The following is a 12,075-nucleotide window of genomic DNA, read 5'->3' as shown; positions in this document are numbered from 1 at the left end:
AGATCTAAGGCAAATCGCTCTAGAACAAGAAACACAAAATTATCAGACTAACCCCAAATATTCATTATTATTATTATTATACAGGCCACCTTAATTAGCATGCTACCTTTCTTCCTAAAGAACGCTTCTGCCCAAATGCTTTAATCCTATTTTAGCAGATGATAATAATAATAGTGTTCTGGTGTATGGACTAAAATAGTTCAGCCCGTAAGGCACTCAAAGTTGGGGGATAAAGAAAAATCCAAATCATTGTTTCCTTGGATTTCTTTCAATCGTTTGTATAATCTAAAAAAAAAAAANCATCTTCATTTCATGCCTTATCATACCCATCAACACCACACCAATACCATTATTGATTGTCCCATAAGTAGCTCTCATACCTAAAAGCCCAAAAATCTAACCCAAAACAGACAAAAAAATAACACAATCCCTTCCAAAATCAAAGCAGCTACTTCTTTTTTCTCTCGCAAACTCTTGCATTTTTGTGGTTCTATTAGTCTAACTTAAACAACCTAAGATTGAAAATTGCATTAAGATTGAAAATAGTATGACACAAAACATAGAAATTAAAAGAGATCAAAATACTTGCAGCAAGTAAGCTATTAAATAGAATGTGCAAATTACAAATTTCTCAAATGAGCATTAAAACCAAATTATGCTCAAGAAGAAATTGTCAATCAAAAGAATAATGCCTGCTACAAAAGAGCTTACCATAGATATAGGATGGCAAGATGTAGGGAAATAAGTTTCAAAGAACAAAATGCCCATTGTTCCTAATTTCCTGTTTCTTTGCCAAGTTTGCATTCTATTACATATTCGAATATATATTTATTACATGTTCAAATAAATAAATAAATATATATATATATATATTAAAAAAATCAAAATTACCATTAAATTATGATATTCATTGTAATGCAATTACATGCCTCAATCACTGTGATTTGTGAACTCTTTGACCTTTACATCACAACCCCAGGAAAAATAATTAAAAAAAGAAGCCCTTAAAGAACTTGTAAACAACGAAATGAAAAGAACATAGGGAACCAAATTATAAAGAGGAGCAACATTTGATAAATAATACCTAGTATGAATTTCAAATTAAATACATAGATAACTATCACAATCAAATTTTTAAATGATTGAATTATAGTATATTTATGAACTGCATCAATAACTAAGAAGCTGAATTTTTGGAAAAAAAAAGAACTGGTTCAATGAATGAAGCAACTTAAATTATTGATAATGAGGAGATGTTTGATAGAATTTTAATAACAATAATTAATTAGAAATTGATAAAAATAAATAGGTTTAGAAAGTATAATTACAACTATAATTTCCAAAACAATATGCTTCTTACAAATATATTTCTTTCAAGTATATTATAAGCAACTAAAGTGATTGGTAACATCCCCTGTGATGGATAAAAAATATTAGCCAAAAAAAGAAAGTTAAAAAGAGAATGATGAGAATATCCTTGGAAGAAATTTGGTGGAGAAGGCAACTTGATTGTTGTCAGCTTCATGTTCTTTGTCTTAGAACTTCTTCACCTGAGAAGAAATAGATCAAATAAAGCTATAGTTTAGATCAAATGAAGCGAATTTATCCAAAAAGAGAAAATAAAATGAGGCTAAATTAAAACTGCAAATATTCAAGAAGTTTAGACATCAAATTTAGCACCACGTTTGATAAGACAATTAAAATTATAAAAATTACAGCCTAACCTCAAGAAAATTTCCTCAGGAGCAAAATAGTTGTAGAACCCAAATGATATATTTCCCATACTACGATTGAATTTGTCAAAAGAGAAGGAGACAGTGTGTTCGCAGTTCTGGTGGTCGGAGTATGGCGAGAGAAGGCCGAGGCAGGAAGCTCTCTGGCTTATGATTACAAACTCTGTTCTCTCTTTCTTCGTATAGCTAGCCTTTGTTTTCTTTGTATTTTGGCTGGTTAGATTTCCTTTTAATTGAGCGGTATTAACAGTGTTTTAGTGTAACCCAAACGGGGATTTTATTAAAAAATAATCAAATCCTTCAGGCTATTGTATTAGTGAAGTAAGGTTTGAAACATATTTGGTTTATAACAATTCGACTTTTTTAAAGTTGATTTTGCCCTTTGAAAACTCACTGGGAAATCGATTCCAGAAAAGTTGAAGGGAGAAATCAACTCCAGAAAAGTTGATTTCCCAGTGGATTTTCAAAGGGCAAAATTGACTCCAAAAAGTTGAATTGTTATAAACCAAATATGTTTCAAACCTTACCTAACTAATAATATAATTTGAGATTTATAGTTATTTTTAAAAAAAAATCCCCCAAACAGTGTAATTTATTGTTTTTTAACTTAAACGTGGTAGCATTTTGAGTGGGCATTTTTTCTAACTTGGTAGCACTTTTTTAAAGGCTTCTATTATTATATATAGTATTAGATTAGATTAGGTTTGTGTTGCTTGCTTATATTTAGATATATATATATATGAGGTAGGTTCAAGTTACACCTGGTGTAACTTCACAAGAATTACACCTTTTTTGGACCATTGATTTGTATTAGATCTAAGGGTGAAAAAAACACTCATAATTATGTATTTATTGTTTCCTAAAAATTAGTAACTAAGTCATTAATTCTTCTTATTAAAAATAAAAAAATGAAAAACAGCAATAACTCTTTGCTCTCCATCATTATCTTCATCTTCTCTCCCTCTCTCACACAGTCTTTGTGTTCTATGTACTTTCAGGCAACCTTTAATTATACAATTGTTAAATTGTATACCCAACTAAGATCTAAGGCAAATCGCTCTAGAACAAGAAACACAAAATTATCAGACTAACCCCAAATATTCATTATTATTATTATTATACAGGCCACCTTAATTAGCATGCTACCTTTCTTCCTAAAGAACGCTTCTGCCCAAATGCTTTAATCCTATTTTAGCAGATGATAATAATAATAGTGTTCTGGTGTATGGACTAAAATAGTTCAGCCCGTAAGGCACTCAAAGTTGGGGGATAAAGAAAAATCCAAATCATTGTTTCCTTGGATTTCTTTCAATCGTTTGTATAATCTAAAAAAAAAAAAAAAAAAGGCCTGAAGAAAATCATATTTTTCAAACAAGGCGGAGCTATTTGTATGGTCTAATCTTGTAATCATTTTTTATTAATTGTAAATCATTCATGTATTTTTGAGTGTTTTTTTGTTCCAGTTGAAAAATAATTTCACAGGGTCATCACAACTGACCTCTCCCTGTAACATTACTTTACTCCTTTTCAATCACTGTGTCATACGAGTGTTAGCTACTTTACTCCTTTTCAAGACCCTGAGAGAGGGAGAGAAGATGAAGATAATGATGGAGAGTAGAGAGTTAATGATGTTTTTTATTTTTTTATTTTTTATAAGAAGAATTAATGACTTAGTTACTAATTTCTAGGGAATAATAAATATATGACTATGAGTGTTTTTTTTACCCTTAGATTTAATACAAATTGATAGTCCAAAAAATGTGTAACTTTTGTGAAGTTACACTAGATATAACTTGAACTTATCTATATATATATATATATATTCTTTTTGGTTAATTATAAAAGTGCTATAAAAAAAAATTATAAAAGTAGATATATATCCAGTAAATTTAAAGCAGATTTTATATATTTTAATTTATTTTTGTGGTTGCTGTGTGAATTACTGTGCTATATTTAATCTTTCATTCCCGGCGCGAATTGATATTGACTGTGCGAACAGTTTTCTTTTCACATTATTGCTTTTTGGCTTTCGTATTTAATTATTTTGAGTTTATGTTTATCACAAATATCTTCTTGTTAATATTATAAAATTAATTTGTGATTTTTGCTTTTTGATAAAGTTGATTTGTGTCTGACAGTTGAAGGTTTTGATTATTCAATGACTTCCATCTGCTTTATCTATATTATATAATATTAGGGATTTTTTTTTTGTCTCTTTTGGATTATTGGTGGCCTGGCCATGGTGTAGATTTATTTGTGTAGACTGTGTAATTTGTGCCTGCTCTATTTCTAACTTTTCACGTGAATTTGTAATTTGTGCCTGCTCTATTTGTGTAGACTGTATAATTTGTAATTTCTATGCGTAGATAAAAAAAGTGTGTAAAAATATATATAAAGTTGTTTAAAATGTATAGTTTTGTGTTTGAATTAATTTGCGAAACAGACCCTAGTTTTAAATTCTTGCGTTTTTTTGTTTTTTTTGGTTATATGTAATAGGATCTATTTTGTTCTTTTGTGGGTGAGTCTTATCTAGGACTGAGTAATGGACCTGATCCACCCGAAAACCCTACCCACCCAATAGGCTTTGGCAGGTCTGAAAATATTCGGGTTGGGTTTTGGGTCTTATTTTCAGGTTAGTCTTTGATTTTGGGATTTTTTTTTTCATTGGTTTATTTATCTCAAAGAGGAAAGCAATTTGGTTTTGTGTTTGATTATATGAATTGGGTATTCTTTATTTTTGTTGATATTGAAGATTGATCTACGGTTTGTTGTTTCTGTAATTTGCTTTTGAAATTGTTGTATGGATTGCAAATGAGATTTTCTAAGATTTGGTTTTTTTTTTTTTTTTTTTTTTTTTTTTTTTTTTTTTTTTTTTATCAACAAATTTTGGTGCTAATATATATTTTTTTTAATTCTGGTTTACCATATAATTTTTTAATTTAAAATCTTCCCATTCTTTTGATCTTCCACCTTTTCTCTATCTTTTCCTTCTCAATTGATAGTTTGCTATATGTTTCTATAATTGCCTGTTAATGTGTTTCTATAATTTCTATATGGTAGAGGTAGTGTCTTATGCTGAATTTAAACTCCTATGGTTGGTGTTGCTGTCAATATCTGTTATTATTCAAGTTTGGACTATTCTTTAAATAATCACATGTGGCACAGCTTGTTACTAGTGGCTCTGCTTCTATCTGTCTCTGAATTTCTTTCATTTTACAATGGACCATGTAGTTGGAAGTTAGAACTTAACATATTCAATGATGAAGTCAAATCCTTCTCATTAAAAAAAAAAAAAATTGATGATGAAGTCAAATGACAAAAACTTCTTTTTTCACTTTTATGTTTTGTATGTTTTCTTGTATCTCTATTCTAGTTTCAAATCAAGAAAGCCTTGATAGCACATAGTAGAATAGTTAACATCATTTCTACTTTTCCTAGTACATTGTCAGATCAAATATGAGAATTTCCTTCACTTCAATTTTAATAAGAGACTTTAATTGAGCTAAACTAGAACCAACTTAAAGCTTCAAAGTTGAAATAGTAACAAAGAAGACATAGAGGTGTGCAATTACTTTTCTCTAGGATTAAATGGATCCCAAGATTATTGTTCTTACTGCCTAGCTTGAGGCATAAACCTAGATTATTGAAACTTTGTATAAACTCAAGTCATTTTATCTTGATTACTGTCGCCATAGAGTAATTACTAATTAGAGAAGTTATAAATGTAAAGGAAACTTGGCATCAAAGGGGTAAAATTGTATATAAACCGCAAAACACATCTATCAAAATCTATATACCACTGATAAGGTTTTGTAATGGATTTCTAATAATTTTGTTATGCATAGACATGGGTAAAGATGATGTAGTGGATTCCTAACAATTAGATATTGCATTTGCTGATTAGCAAAATTATTGTTTAAACTTGAAAACATACCATTATGTAGTAGAATATGGGTTTAAGTGATAACCTGGTAGTAATGGCATCCGTAATAATGTCTAATGTCTATAGTTCGAACCCCATGCCCCCCTTTCCCCAAATCCTTTACACGCAATTTTCCTTCCCCTAAAACCCACAACCTTTTCTCCCACTTGTTCCATTCATTCAATCCAAAGTTGTGGCGTGCATGTGGAGCAACTGACTCCTCCTGCGTCTCCCAGAGAGATTCACGTGATCGTTGGCCCCTTGTTCAACTGAAAAACCACCACCCTTCTTTGCAGAATTGAATCTCCGAGCAGCAATGGCAGGTTTGTGAACCTTCACTAGTTTTAGTTACTTTCTTTATGTGTGTTATATACATGCTTGAAATTTATGTGAGTTGTGGATAAAATTTTAGCTCATTTTGGTGGATGGTGTTTTTTTTTTTTCTTTAGCTCGTTTTATGTGGTTGGTGTTGTTTTAGCGTCAACTGTCAAACATTAATTGCGTAGTTTAACTATTTGTATGGAAATGTTCCCTTTTTAAATTTATGTATTGTAATTGATCTTGAGCTTGCATTTACGTGATTGTTTCTTTTCTGGTAGACAGTGTTGTTATTATGCCACATATGAGATGTCTTAGGTGCAGTAGTGTTGATTGGAATTATGCTGCTTTTATATGCATATTTATGAATGCTTTATGATTGAATTTTGTGGGTTGTTGATAATTTTTTTTGGGTGGATGGGCAGTATTGTTTTTGTGCCAAAGATGAGATCTTTAGATTTAGTGGTGAAATAGGTAGTATGAATATTTGACTGTCTGAATGGAATTTTTCCATTCTTACATACATTTTTATATATATGTATGTATGTATTATAATTGAATTTGAGCTTGAATTCATGCAGGTTGTTGATAAAATGCTGCATTTATTTGGTGGGTAGTATTATTTTCTGTGCCAAATGTGAGATCCTTAGGTTGAATAGTGAATTGGATAATTTGAATATTTGGCAATTTGAATGGAATTTTCCATTACTATATACATACTTACGTATGTAATGTGATTTTTGTAAAGTTCAAGGTTTGATGGAATTGACATGCATAATTGCATATATTATTTTTAGAATTGGGAAAGAGTAGATTTTGGCAATACTGGTTCAATTGATGGAATGTGATTATCACCGGCTATCAGGTTGAGCCCTACAAGAGCTACCTCCAATTGGATAAAACATTAAAGGGTCTTTGTATTTCAAGAAGATTGAGGGAAGCTGTGGGGCTGTTGTGTGCTACTGTAGTGCAAGTGGAACCAAGAACTTGTGATCTTCTATTGCAGGAATGCATATTTAGAAAAGAGTATAAGAAGGGGAGAAGAATCCATGCACTAATGGTTGTTGTTGGATATGATCCCAGTGAGTATTTGAAGACTAAGTTGTTGATATTGTATGTGAAATCAGGGGATCTAGGAACTACTCATGTTCTATTTGATAATTTGCTGGAGAAAAGCTTGGTTTCATGGAATGCAATGATTTTAGGGTATGTGCAAAAGGGGCTTGAAGAAGTGGGGTTAAATCTTTATTACAAGATGAGACAGACTGGTTTTATACCAAACCAGTATATCTTTGCATCAGTCTTCAGAGCTTGTGCCACTTTAGCAACCAACACTTGAGCATGGGAAACAGGCCCATGGTGTCATACTGTCATGATCAATTGTCAAATTAGGGAAAATGTGGTAGTCAATAGTGCATGTACTTTAAATGCAGTAGTTTATCTGATGGGCATCGGGTAATTGACAAGTCTTTAAATAGGAATGTTGTTATGTGGACTGCTTTAATCTCTGGCTACGGTCAGCATGGAAAAGTTGTAGAGGTTTTGGAATCTTTTCATAGGATGAAAACTGTAGGTTTCAAACCAAATTATGTTACTTTTCTTTCAGTTCTTTCTGCTTGCAGCCATGGAGGTTTGCTTGATGAGGGTTGGGCATATTTCTCATCTATGACCAAAGATTATGGAATTTAACCAAGAGGGAAGCATTATGCAGCTATAGTTGATCTTTTAGGGCGTGCTGGCCGGTTACAAGAGGCGTATGAGTTTGTTCTGAACTCACCGTGTAAGGAGCACTCAGTGATATGGGGTGCTTTGCAAGGGCTTGTAGGGTTCATGGAGACATGAACTTGGTAAAGCTTGCAGCAAAGAAATTTTTTGGATTGGAACCCGAAAATCCTGGAAAATATGTGGTCTTGTCTAATGCTTATGCCACCTATGGGTTTTGGAAAAATGCTGCAGAGGTCAGGGATGTGATGTGGGAATCAGGGATCATAAAGGAGCCTAGTTATAGCAGAATAGAGGTTCAAAATGGGTCCCAATTCTTCTTCAAGGATCAGCGAAATGACTTGTATTTTAAAGGATGCAGGTTATGTTCCTGATCTAAGTGACAACTAACTCACTTCATGGAAAATGACTCGTTTCCTGTGAATATCTCTCTGTTGTGAGGCGGGGCTATTTGAGAGAGTAAGAGCTGTATGCCTAAAACCTTGGTGCTTTCTTAAATTTTGTAGACTCTGGAAGGTCTACTTATAGGTGAGGCTCAATAGATATCAGTTACATATCAAATGTTATCTAATTAGGCATCTGGATCATTTTAGTTATTTCATTCTTCAAGAATTTAAACATATTTTTACCTGTTACCAAAGAAAATTGTTTAGTTTCAGTTTATTAGTTGTGGTCATAGCAGCGATAGAGGCATTCCATCTGTCCAAGCATATAGGTTGACCTGTTCAGAGTCCTGACTCCTGCTAATGCCAAAAATTGCATTTTGAATAATGCATATTGATGCTTGCATATGTATCTGTGTTCAGTCTATTCATGTTTTTAAAATATTAATTTAATTAATACATAATTATAAAAAAAGGCTCCATTTTAGTTCTCACCTAAGGCCCAAAATGTCTAGGGCGGGCCTGGAGAAAAAGTCTAAGGTGCATAAGAAAGAGTTGTGTGAAGCTATTAACTTATAAAGCAACTTTGCTACCAAAGAGTGTTTCATAGATTGACTTTCAAAACTTTGGTGGGTAGTGATGGTAGCTTTAAATTTGTACTTGGTATGCCATATGTATATGTCTCAGAAAGACCACCATTATTCTAATTCTTAATTATATGCTCTTCAAAACTTATTTATTTATTTATTATTATCAGTATCCATGTATGATCCAGTTTATTTTTATTCCAAATATAGTGGTTTAAGTTTGTCTACTGAATTCATGCACAATCTGTTTAGTTAGTCAATAACTAACCTTGAGACTATTTTTGTAATTGTGCATGCCTTCAATCATCTGTAACCAAGACAAGATATGACTGCCCAATGCTAAACCTTATCATTATTGAGGGGGTATAGAAATTTAATAAGGTGATAATGCCACGTGTCATACCCAAGGCCGAGGAGGCCAATACAGTTCCAAGGAGCCCATAAACTCGGATGGTAAAGCCGGAGAGGTGAGCCATAGCCACGTTAAGGGCACATTATCAGAGGGGGGCCACACTGTAGAGGAAGAGATTCAGAGAGGGGGTTAGCCCTGACGTGATTGGAGGGATGGTAGCTACCACCACATTTATTGCACCTCACCAAACCCTCTGGCCGCATTTATGTGAAGAAGACTCTTGAACAGTACTGTTTTGGTTGCTGCAACTTACAAAAGACTAGGCAGGGCGTCTGATGGGACAAGCACTCAAATAATGGCCACAAGTCACAGGATTAAAATGGTTCATTTTATTTATTTTTAGGATACCCTGTTTGGTTGAATTGAATTCTTAGGGGTCCTTTCTTACAAATTTATTAAAAGAAATTCCTAAATTTTGCTTAAATTTCTCTGCCTATGCAACAGCTTTTTTTGTTTGTTTCAGGGTAAAATATATTTAAATAAATAATATTTTGTATTTTATGATGTTTGGTACTTTGGTGCATTTGAAAATTTTTGGACTACAAACATCCACGCAAAATATTTTCAGACCAACTTATGCTTCCTGAATTCCTAAATACAGTCTTACACCACTTGATAACTTTCTATTGGATGCAATATTTTGACTATCACTAAGCTACTGGGGAACAATTGAAGTTTCGATCTTACAGAGTTCAATTTTAGTTCTCAACCCATGACGAATATGAGTTCGAAGTTTCCTTTTACTTATTCTTACAACAACCAAACTTGCAAAATTATCAAGATGATTAGAGATAACTGAGTTTGTGAATCAAATAGTAAATAACATCTCATTAATATGAAATTTGGCATGAGTTAATAAACAACAAAACATGTAATCAAATGGTGAGATTTCAAAATATTAATTATATAAAAAAATTATTAATTGGTGCAACAACGACGAAGAATTGAACATGTGTAACTTCATTCTTTTTTCATCTGTACATTGCCATTTTATATTAATTTTTTTACTCCATAATCTCTTATGGAGGCATGATATTTTCTAATTACATCTTTCGTTTGGATATCTTGATCTGTAGATTTTCATGGGCACAAAAGCGTCAAGATGCTGCTTTCCTCCCAGGTATTACTCAACTACGATTTTGATCCTTTTTTCTATACTTGTAAGCTGAACTGCAAATTTCAAAGGACAATTCTTTGTCTACACTTCAAATTCTGAGGAGATTGTCACTAATTTCATTAGGATTTTAGAAAACTCATGCATGAATGCCCAAGGACGAGAGACTACAACTTTAGGAAGCATAGGGTTTATTTCCGAATGTAGACTCTCCTTTTATAGGTAAATGATGGGGGAGGAGATGAGATTCAAACCACATACATGAGGCACCACAGAGGCTATCACTTGAACCCCAACTCCCCTTATTTACGCTTCAATAAATAAACATAGAAAAAAAAAAAAAAGATTCGGCATATTGAAATGTGAAAAGTTTAAGTGTGGAGTTCGATGAGAATAGTAATCATAGAGAGATCTTACTTGATCCTAACAATTTTTGATACTGAATAACTTCAAAATTTATGTTGAAATATAAATTAGAAGGTTTTCTTCGTCTTGAACGTGATTGAAGCAATTGGAGTGCTGATGACATTCAAACCATTTCTAATTGAAAGATGAATTCCATGATCAGAGAGAGATGGCTGTATTATATTCGAGAATAGGGGTAATCTTGAGCAGTGTCAATTTAGTAATATACTACTCGTCAATGTTCGGGAGGGGAAAAAAAAAAAGAATGAAAGAAACAACTCAATCCCCATTTATGTCTTAGGTCACTGAAATATTTTAGACGTTTTCCTTCTAATTGTTTGTAATCCATGTATTGTAATTAAACAATTTGATGTCGCGGAAGCCTAAAGAGAAACACACACGATGCTCTCTTGATGGAACAGAAACTAAACTGTTAGTTTCTAGTAGTAAACCTCGAATCCACGAGGGGTTTCCCTGAATCCACAAGGAGATAAAACTGGAATCCACCAGAAGAAAATTTGACAAAAGTCTGTGTTTATTGATAATAGTCTATAAACTGAATTGCCTTTGGAGGCTACAATGCGTTTAAATAGTAAAAACAAAATCTAGGGCAACTAGAAACCCTAAGGTGACTACGAAAGCATATTAAACCCTAATTTGACTAAACAACATTAAAAACACCTAAAAACAAGGAAATAAATGCCCTAAACCTAAAATAACGAAAATTACATAAAAATACCAAATATAAAAGATTACAGAAATTAATTAGAATATTTTGTCCTACATCAGACCCTCCACTTGAAATAAACTCGTCCTCGAGTTCATTCTTGAAATCTGGAATCTCCCATGCCAAGAGAACAAATACGTTGAATACTTCATCTTCTTTGTCTTCTTGCCAAACTTGAAAGTCATTGATTGGGCAACTTGAACTTCTTCTCCCTTGATCTTCATGTAATTGACAATATTCACCAAATAAGAGTCAATAATCAAATCAAATCTTTCCACCCCAATAAAATCAATAAACTTTGTTTCGGTGTCTTCCAATAAAATAATAGGAGTTTGAATGTTGCAATCATCTAACTTGATTTCATCGAGATCGTTGACAACTTCCTCTATAATTTCTTCTTTAATGGTCTCTACTATCTCAACCTCAAGATCTTTCTCTATAATAGGGTCTTCATTAATCTCCTCCACAATCTTGATTTTAGGTTCTTTTTCTATAACAAGGCCTTCATTAATTTCCTCAAAAATCTCGATATTCTCTTCTTTGACGTCTCCATATTCTTCAGGAACAATATTTTCTTTAACATGTAATTCTTCCTTTAATTGTGGAATATTTGGCTCTTCAACATAATTCAAGTATGAACTCCTTGGCCAATAATAATCTTGTATTGTATACGACAAGATTTCTTCACAATCTAAAGGATAAAATTTGATAGCAAGCATCTTTTTCATCCTTGGCCATGATCTAATTTTGTC

At 32.5% G+C, this 12,075-nt stretch overlaps 1 pseudogene; it reads left to right on the top strand.

Moving 5' to 3' along the window:
• Positions 1–6,811: 6,811 nt before the first annotated feature.
• On the top strand, positions 6,812–8,313 carry LOC112027878 (pentatricopeptide repeat-containing protein At4g16470-like; annotated as a pseudogene).
• Positions 8,314–12,075: the final 3,762 nt, after the last annotated feature.

The sequence above is a fragment of the Quercus suber genome, unplaced genomic scaffold (genome assembly GCF_002906115.3).
Source record: "Quercus suber isolate HL8 unplaced genomic scaffold, Cork oak 2.0 scaffold_47, whole genome shotgun sequence".
Lineage (NCBI taxonomy): Eukaryota > Viridiplantae > Streptophyta > Magnoliopsida > Fagales > Fagaceae > Quercus > Quercus suber.
The sequence above is the reverse complement of the archived record's forward strand: the minus strand, read 5'-3'. Positions and strand labels throughout refer to the sequence as shown.